This window comes from Haemaphysalis longicornis, unplaced genomic scaffold (genome assembly GCF_048455015.1).
Source record: "Haemaphysalis longicornis isolate Haplotype H1 unplaced genomic scaffold, Haemaphysalis longicornis Haplotype H1 scaffold_1, whole genome shotgun sequence".
NCBI classification, from domain to species: Eukaryota; Metazoa; Arthropoda; class Arachnida; order Ixodida; family Ixodidae; genus Haemaphysalis; species Haemaphysalis longicornis.
Window position 1 is genome coordinate 101,408,121 of NW_027526203.1, and position 10,185 is coordinate 101,418,305.

At 49.4% G+C, this 10,185-nt stretch overlaps 1 long non-coding RNA gene across 1 annotated transcript; it reads right to left on the bottom strand.

Annotated features, from left to right (window-relative positions):
• Positions 1-2,491: 2,491 nt before the first annotated feature.
• LOC144165147 (uncharacterized) lies at positions 2,492-5,571 on the bottom strand. The gene is made up of 2 exons (XR_013321386.1): positions 5,474-5,571; positions 2,492-2,641 (listed from the first exon to the last, which is right to left on the bottom strand). It is a non-coding gene; the product is annotated as an uncharacterized LOC144165147 (long non-coding RNA).
• Positions 5,572-10,185: the final 4,614 nt, after the last annotated feature.

A 10,185-nucleotide genomic window follows, 5' to 3' on the forward strand; every position in this document is an offset into this window, starting at 1 on the left:
GAAGCAGAGTAGCCAAGCAATTTTCGCAGATGCTGTATAGACTGCTTTTGTGCAAGGCATGTCTGTTGCTACAGGGTGCAGGGTGTCACTGCTTTTTCTATGACAAATTGTAAAAAACTCATTCTGGGAGTCCCGAAAGTATCTTACCCTGAAGGTGGTGGCTCTCTCTAAGCCAAATGTTGTTTTCCAACTGCTAAGGCCCCTGTTGTCTACCTAAGAGCTGCTTGAGAAGTAGTGCGTGTGTGTGTGTGTGCAAGTGTTGAGTCATGCAAACCAGTTGTAATGTAAACTCAACGGTAGGCATGCAGGTGAAAGTGTTATTTGGTGTGTTAAACCCGAAATTAGACTGCTTATCCTTCCGGTTAATCAACCATTCTTTGGTGCTGTTTTCATGTGGCACCCAACTTGTGATTCCCATTATAGCTACTCAGGACCATAGCCAGATTTTTTTTTGGGGGGGGGTCTGGATTTTGGGAAGGAGGTAGTTTTCCCGAAACAACAGTAAGTATTGCTTACATGCTGCCTGGAAAAGATTTCGGGAGGGGTTCAAACCCCCAAACTCCCCCTCTGGGTACGGCCCTGTAGCTACTGCATGTAATTCAGAGTTCAGCTGACCATCATCTGAAGTGAAACTTTGCTTCTTTTGCAGCTGACCATGGCCACGGTGACTGCGACACACTGGGCCATCTTTGGATGCGCAGAAAAATGGAGCGCAATAAATTTGTACGCTACGAAATACTTCTGTTGAATGGTTACTTGTGTTACCAGAAAACTTTTCTTTGAGATTTATGGGCCGATCAAAATTCATCACATTGAGGTAATGGCAGGGCATTATTTTCTAGTACCAGGGTCCTTTCACCCGACTGTGGTTCCCAATAAAGACACGGGGTCCCTGGAAAACCACACCTTTACTGGAAGTCCCGTTCCCCCAAGGTCCGATCATCAGCATGTCGCGCTGTGCACACCTAGTCCAGCACTGTTGGCCATGTTCTAATCCAGGCCATGTCATGCCACATCTTCGTCTTCCCCTGGGACATATCCCATGGGATTGACCACCGCCACCGTTGTCCGGTTACCACAATTTGAAACAACGCGCAAGGAGCAGTATAACGGATGAGCAGTTGTGCACAAGCAAATTACATAGGCAAAGTTACACATGCCGTGATCCCTGGCTAGTCATCATTCGTCTGGCTGAAGTGCAGAATGTCTTTCCATTTCTGACCATTTTGGTGTTGCCGTGTCACTTCCTCAGCAAGTGTGACAAGGTCATGCGAGGCAACAAAATGAGCCATAATGGAGTAAGGGATACAACAGGAGTTGCAAGTTATTTGTTTTCATCACGTTACTATTAGTAGACTACCTATAACAAAGCTACCTTTCAGTTCTTATGAGGTTTCACTGTAAATGCCACGAAAAAGTAAATCCCTGTTAGTCCATGAAGAAAAAATGAATGTTTGGTTCATTGGAATGACTGCCTCATTAGTATGACACTGGGATGCAGTGCAACTGGCTGAGGCCAGCAAAAGCAAGCGCAAGTTGTTAGGCAGGGCTTATCAGCTTGAAAAACAAGTTTTTTTTTTCATTTTATAATAGTAAGAATCGGGTGAACAATGGAACTTGAAAAAATTATGTAAACTAAACAAAAGTACCAGTGTGCACTGTTGTGCTGTGCACACTACGCTTGTTAGAGCTGCTCAGCAGTATGGCACTTTGGGAGTTTTCTCACAACACTGGCCGATTGGCGTAAGCGACATCGTCTTGCATGACCCTATTTCTTGAGCATACCCTATATTTCAAGAAACGATTACTACATGCTGTAACAAAGACAAGCCAGAAATACAAGCCAGGTGCACATATGCTCAAAAACAAAGTGAGTATGGACAGTGGGGAGTGGTATTCATGCGCCATCTAGAGGACCAGCAGTAAATGAAGAAATGAAATTATAAGGCATTTATTTTGCCACAGGGCATAGATGAGGGAGTAGGAGTTGATGATGACAAAAGTTAATTGAACATGAAAATGTTCACTTCGCAGATGAAGTCCAAGAGGGAATGATGATGAGGCCCACGTATCCATGTAGTATAAGCAGTTGCGTCGCCTACGCGGAGGCCTGTCACCGCAAGATGTTGCATCATTGTCGGATGCAAGGCAAGGTTTCCCCATCTGCTGCAGCCCTAGTTAACGTGCTCAACATTCATTTCAAATGCCTGCCCTGGATACATCATCGCTGACATCACAAGATACATTATTTAGCGAGAGGATTGAAACTTTGGCTTAAATTGTGTAATCTCTCAATGAATAAAGCATTATTCGCTGCTTGGCAAGCAGTAGGGGCTCTATAAGACACCCAATGTGTGAGTGAAACTGGTATTTTGTCCTAATGGCCCCTTTAACGTGAATAAAAGGTTTGCTCTACAACAGGATTTGTAGCAACTGCGAAACTTAGCAAAGAACTGTAATGTTGTGGCACAGCAGATAAGACGAACCGTGGTTGAAGTTTATGAGCGATCTATTTACATCATTTACAAAATGGCCATGAGAGAGTCAGTGCTGGCTTCGCCCCCACACAGCTTCTCCCTCGTCATTGTCATCAATGGTCAGCCATGGGAATTGTCCACCATGCCCCGTGACAGAATGGCACCTGTAAAAATCAAGGAATGGTCAGGGTTACTCATAAAAGGCCAACGGTACTCACATTTCAGCTCGGCCAGATTTATCAATTTGTAGTAAGTACCACCCAACGCCGCCTGTATAAACATTGCCTGACACGTCGCATGCTTTTCAATAGGAAGGGTAGGGACGCTTAGTTCAGCCACTCATCCGCTATGTGGTGCGCGCTGGCGGACATTTCGCCTTACGTCACTGCTCTGGAGTCGCAAACGCTGCACCCACTTTTATGACGCGTGTCTGTGGGCTTGCCTGTTGGGTTTCAAGAGCCGTTTCGGTCACATCTTAGGCACGACGGGGTGATAGTTCTGGGGCGCGCTAGGGATCTCGTTCAACATGTTGCTCGCTTTATACTTGCTGCATTTTTCCAAAGATAACTGACGGAGGAGGAACTGAAATATATGTGTAAGAACATAATAATTGTCAGGTAGATAAATAGTGAACAGAAAAACTATATTTTAGGAAGGTGCAGCCATTATTTTACTGATGTTTTTTTCTCTCTGGAGGATTTAGGGAGGAAAAAATTGCCTGCACATTTTTCATTTAGGCGCTCGCTTCCACCATTACTTTAGAAAAATATCACGTGCTTGTAAAGTTTAGAAGATTACAGAAAAAAAAGGATAAGCAGCTGAGGGTTCCGCCACGCTGTCCGGACGCCTCTACAGCACAGTCCTCAATTTTAGAAGTGCATACCGATGCGGAGTGCGAACAGCAGGGAGAAAACAAGACCGAAATGCGGAAGGGACAGGGGGGGTATGCCCCACTGAGAAAATTTTGGGGCCCGTGATTCAAGTAGATAAGAGCGCAAAGCTGGCACCAGCCTGCGGCAGCACAAGTGATTTTGCTCCGAGGCAAAGGCGGTTTTATCAGGGACAGACCAAGACAGACAGGCATGGTGAAAAACAAGGCATAGGAGCGCCACCTGGGGAACCCTAAACAAACTTTAAACTATTTTGCATAGTTTCCGAGAAGCGGTGCTGGCCGGCGGACATAAAAGCACAAAGGAAGGCTACGGAGCCGGGAAGGGTAGGAGAGAGCAACAGGAGAGTGGCTGTTTGGCCATTTTTTCGCTCACGTGTTAGGCAATAATTATACAGGCGGTGTTGGTACCACCAAATCAGCTGGGACACTAGTGGTGGCCCCGCGAAACGCTTCATTAATCACTCGGAAGAAAGCTCCGCGTCAGACCACGCTACACCTGCCAGCGCATCACAAACAGCCATGACGCGCCTGTTATGCTCCAGCCGACGGGGGCTTCTTTCTCCAGCCAGCCACGCAACTGGAGAACCAGTCGAGCTCTGCTGTGAACACTTCACCCCATTTGCTGCCCCATGCGCACGCAGAACTTGCGCGCAGGCTCGCTCCCAAGCTGCTGACCGTCCGGCCGCTCGCTGGACAGCCGCAACATCACTTTAAATGGCTGCGCTCTTCTCGATTTTGGTTTCAAAATCGACGATTTTTGCTGACCGCTTGCGGCTTCCACGCAAGTATTTCAGCTGTTGTATTTTCATCTCGCTTTCTTTTTCAGCCGACCATACAGAAATATTGTTTTCAAGAGGTTGAAATTTTAGTGCAGTTGGCCTTTAAGAAAAAATGATTTTGGTGAGGGTAGTTTGCAAATTTTGACAGTCTAGGGCCACTGCAATGACAGTCTAGGGCCACTGAAAGGAAATGGTCGCTGTGAAAGTCCCAAGGAAAAGCGCCCGCATGCTGCCTGCAAGTTTGTGAGTACGCTAATACAGGAGGAAGAGCCAATGCAATGGCTGCTGCTTCGGCTGGGTCTCGAAGATGGTGAGGAATCCAGCAATAGGAAGAGTTACACCACTCGCATGGATGGCTTTTCCACATTACACCAGAGCTGTGCAGAACAGCCCTGAATATGTGGGTAAGTTTCAAAAAAAAAAGCAGTAATTGTGAATTGTTTCTTTGATCACGCACACCAGGCACGGAAGTGCCGTCTTTCTTTTGTTACCCCTCCTGGCTACCTGGCTCTGGCTCCCCCCGATGCCTCGCTCTGCGGAAGTATTCGTCAACAAAGCCAGGGCCAACGCAGCTCTCACACCCCACATCACTAGAAAATGGATTTACCCAACGGGATCTCCACCTGTCCCCATTGCCGGATGACCGTATTCGCCACCCTTGACCACCTAATCTGGCGCTGCTCCGCGTTTTCACTGTACGGGCCTATCCTCACATATGCTATGCCTCCCGATGCCTCAGAAGATGAAGTTTTAGTACCTAAATTAGTACCTAATTAATCATAGTTATTAACCATGATGAGATGTTCATATGGAGAACATGCAACAGGGTTGCCGCTATTTAATACTGCAAAAATTCCTGAACAATTCGCAGCTTCTATGTTTTGATGCATAAATAAATCATTGGTTTTCTTGGTTTGCTGGTGTGATTATTGGACCTGCTTGGTACGCTGGTCATACGCACGCACCTTGACAACAAATTCGTCATGTATTTATATTTGGCAGAGGCATGAAGAGTAATATTTAACAGCCTCTGAATGCATTGCAACACCACAACGAATGTGATGCATTGTGCGGAAGAAGCAGGACATGGAATATTATTGGGGCTCTTCGATTGTGCATAGTCTGTAGACGCTTCCTCGTATTCGTCAAGGATCGTTCGTTTAATTTGTCCTCGCGGATCGAGTGTGAAACCTCACGACAACAGTCTCGGGGCGGGACAGCAAAGAAGGAAGCGTAGAGGTATTAAAAGCATTGAATCGTAACAAACTGGTCGTATGTATTCACCCATGGAGGAAAGACTTCCTCCATGTATTCACCACACTCACCATGTCGCATCGCTGGCGATCCGTTGGTTAACCGGCCGCTGCTGAAAAACGACGATCTAAAAAACGACTCAACACAGCCGCCATCACGCCGATTCACGCGAGACAAAAAAAAAAAAGAAAAAGAAAAAAAAAGTACGCTTGAGGGCGCAGAGATCACGACCGAGCAGTGGTCTGGTAGCGAGAGTAGACTACGTTGTTTTTATTGTGTTTTATTGTGGAATGTCGCAGCGGGGAAGCTCTCGTTTGAGGAGCGGCAGGCGCGCACTTTCATACGGCCTGCGCTTCGGGTATAGTTCCCACCTTTCACCGCCGCTAGTTCGTGGCGCTGCGGACCAACCCTCGCCGGTTGACCTACAGCACGGGCGGGGTGGAGCGGCGGCGCGTGCGCTTTTGCCACAGCCCTAGCCCTGCCGTGGCTACACGTGATACCTGCCCGTGTAAATTTACATTTGCGCCATTAAAATAGGCAACTCCTTCCCCCCTTCTGAATTTTCTGTCTGATAGGAACAAACAGCCTAACATTATCACTCGGAAGTGCCTAATCAAAAAATTGAAAGAAACATTTTAACTCGGGGCACATGAAGAAAAATATGCGAGACCTTCATATCTTATCAGCGACTGTATTATATGAAAATGGTGAGGCAGACAATAAACGCGGCATTTTCCGTGACTGAAATATCAGTTTCTTTTTTTTTTTTTTTCATTTCGGATGATGCCTTGGTTTGCACGCGCACAGGGCACGACCAGTGACGCGAATGATTTCCCGCCGAGGGAGATACGGTTATCGCTTAACTAAACGTGTTTCTGCTGCTCATGCTCCGGTCGGGCTGAGCGGACCGCTGGCAGCGAGCGCACTGTCAAAAACATACAGCTGAAACCCTTAATGAAGTGCACAACGAGTCTTCTTTTTAGTGAGATATAGCAGCTAATTGGTACCGGTGATATTCCGCGGCAGATCCAAAACACGTGCGGCAAGCGGTGTCGGCTCGCTCGGCCAGAGGCGATGCGTCCGTCGACTAAGAAAAAAGAGGGTTGGGAGGGTAGAGGGTTGGTGCGAAGCGCCATCACTCTGGCAAGAATCTGCTGTATGGTTTCCTTGTTGGGTGCGCAGGCCGTATGAAAGTGCGCGTTCGCCGCTCCTCCAGTCCGGCCGTGGCCGAAAGCAACGCCGTCTCCGCCCGCTCGGGCCACTCCCCTATTCTAGTTCACTACCCGCGCCCAACCCGCCGGAGCGCCGTCGATGCGCGCGCCCTCACGCGGCGCCGCTCCGTTGCTACGCGCGCTCCGTTGCTAGGGGAGAGGAGGAGGAGCGCGGAGAGATAACACCTGCTGGCGGAGCGGGCTGCGGACGGCGCGCCGGACGGTTGACAAATGTCGGTTAAAGGCCGACCTCCATGCAGCGAAGTTTCTCGGCGAACTTGACTCGGCGGACGCCGTGGTTTGACGCGCCGCTCAGTTTTCGTCCACCCCAACCTCCATGCAACGTGACGCGGCGAACGCCGCCGATGGAAGACAGGACAGGAAGTACAACGAAGTACGAGGCTGTGATTGGCTGCGGCCTCAAAATGCAGTTTGCCGCTTCCGGTCGCGTTCGCCGAAGCGCGTTCGACATCTAGCTCGCGTAGATCGCCGGCGAACAGCCGTATTTTCGACGCCGGCGGCGGAGCGGCCGCCGCCGGGCGACGTTCGCCGCCTTTTCGCCGACATTTCGCTGCATGGAGGTCGGCCTTAAGAAGTGCATTCGCACTTAAAAGTCAGACAAAGAACATTTCGATTGTTTACTGGAATATTTTGTCTTCACTGCATAATTATGGCGTGCATTCCACTCAGCGCGGTCGCATAGAAGTGTCTCTAGTATGCTTTTTGTGGGCTGAAATCGCAGACCTTATGCTGGCATAAAGGGTGACTGTATCGTTCAATATAAGGATGCCCATAACGATGGCAACAACTGTTTAATAATGACCGAGGTAGTTTACAAATTATGTGGTGAAATCAATGCTCATCAACGTAATATTTCACGTCCTTCCCTCCCAAGTACTGTCCAAGCCCAATGCTGCTTATCTTCGGTCATCGGACGAGAACCGGCGTAGTCAGCATGGTATGGCCGATGGCTATTTCACGTCCTTATGGCAGATAGAAGGTAATACCAAAGTTATAAATAAGGTACCTCCATATACATTGTGAACATACTCCAAAACAACACTTTCAGGTCGCATTTTCATTAGCAAGAAACGCGAAATGTGGTATGAAATGCCCTTTACAATACCGTGCTACGTGCTTTGTGTCATCGCGCACTTACCCAACAAAGAATCAGTAAGCTTGGACAACTGTACATGCCTGATGAACAGCGCAGCTATGTTCGTCTCATTAAGCGAAACTTAAAGAGCATCATATAAGTCACTCAGGACCATTTAATCTGTGGCGCTCGTCAGCAAAAGACCAAATCAAACGCGAAGTAAAGTATTCAAGTGCTTTATTTGTACAGCGCCCTCTTCACTCTTGGTATTCTTCATTGTCCGCCACCACAGTCTTCGTCGGGCGCTCCCTCGCCGTTGAGAGATAGAGAAAATGGCTGAGGCTTAGCTCAGCTAAATTTGCATCAGATGCCGATCCGCTGATCGGGCGCTGCCGTGGCTGCGCGCGCCGCTCTAACGAGGCCTTCTGCGCAGCGCCGAAAGCGGGCCCGGCGCATCACGGGATGCGCTTCGAGGGGTGTGTGGCCGGGGATATGTATCCGGTCAAAAGGATAACTTGCGCCTCCTCGGTGAAACCGCTGGTGGAAAGTAGTAAATGTTTGCTCTAAAAATGACGTTATATTCTGGCTAGGCCTAGGGACGATTAAGCTGTGGAAGAGCAGATCTGTGGGCCCGAGCCCTGTCGACCAGGGCTCAGTGACACTGGGTGTCCAAGCGCGCGAGGGCAGGCCGCCAGGAGTCGGGGGGGGGGGGGCGACGGAGGGGGGTACGTGGAAGAGGAAGCAGGGCAGGGCAGTGCCAGATGGCGTGGAGGACATCTTCGTAGTTCCGGTAGTCTGGGCAAGTCGCGGTGGGAAAAAGGGATGCTGATATGTGGGTGAGGGGGCCTCCAGTGGGGTGGAGGGCCTCTTCAGAGTGCTGATTCTACGGGGGATAACACCAGGAGTGCGGGTTGGAACAGTGGTGCGTGAGAGCCTGTAATGGAAGGTGATGTACCGGAAGGTGAGCAGTAGCACTAGCTCAGAAGGGGGTAGGTAAGCGGAGGGGGGGCTCTGTTGAGGGTTCCGGTGTATTAAAGATCTTGCCGCCTCGCGTGCTTCCTCCGCGGCGACAAAGCCCATATTTCTAGGGACCCACAACAGGGAAATTCAGAAGAGAATTTTGTGAACCAGGGGCGAAATGATGCCCCTGCAGAAATTTTTAACGGCCGTTTGTGAATCCGTTAATATGAGGGTAAGGATGCGGTGGCGTAGAGGTAGAGCATCCGTATCGCGTGTAGAGGGACCGTGGTTCAAATCCCGGTGCCGCACAATTCCCACCAGATAAAAAAAATCCGCATGGTGCTGGAATTGTACAAGGAGGATTGGGGTGCGACCTGATCCAGGTTACATTCTGGCCACCCTGGCCACAATATCCCATGAATGCGCCAATTAACCCTCGGCTCTCAGTCTCCAGTGGCTGTGATGAAACTCACCACGGTGGCTGTCAGACCTGTGACGCAGCAGAGGTGCTAATAATGCCTTGATGCGGACAGGCCGCCATTGGAATGTGAACCTGGCAACGTCAACACGAGAACCTTATCTAGCGAGGCGAATATAGAGGTGTTGTTTAAGGAATTAAATGGCATTAAATGGGATGTTAGGAGGACAGGTGAAGCGTTTACACTGCTGAAACATGGACACGTCCCATCACCTCTTGGTGCTGAGCTTAAACAAATTCAAGCTGCCAACACGCGACTAATGGAGGAGAATGCACAGCTTAAAGCGGAAATAACCAGTCTGAGAGAAGAACTACATGCCCTTCGCAATGAAATCAGGCAGCAGGCGCAATCGCAATTAACTCCAGAGAAACGCAGAAAGACAGAACGCTCACCACCAACCCCGGTCGAACCCCCGCCAGCACCGCTCACACCCGCACCGAATCTCGCAAAAATCTCACAGCAACTGGCAACTATTCTGAACTATATGCAACAAACTAACACCCGCCTTGAAAAGCTTGAAGCTCACATTCAAACTCACCCCGCTCGCCTAGCACGGCGCGAAAGAGGATCATCCGACCGAAGATGGCAGTGAACAAGAATAAACAAACCCTCAACCACAAAACCACCATATGGCAATGGAATTGTCGCGGATTCAAAAACAAGTGCGGCTCACTCTCTCAATTCGTCGCGGCGTCTACCTCACCCCCGGATGTCATAGCACTTCAAGAGACCAATTCCCCCCCTCGCCTTCCCGGCTACGTGACGTACGGAGAAGACACTGGCAATAGACTTCACACGTTGGTGAGCAAGCGAATCACCGCTATCCAACACGCTCTCCAACAAGCAGAGAAGTTGGGAATCCTGGTAGAGCTCATCCCACGCGCTACAACATGATTCACAGCCTCTTCCTTTTGAACATGTATTGCAGACCAAAATGTAAAGCCGGAAGCCTCCACGATGTGATCATTCAGGCCATCCGCAAAGCGGGAAGTCATCCTCTTCTCATAACGGGCGATTTCAACGCGGCCCACCAGCTC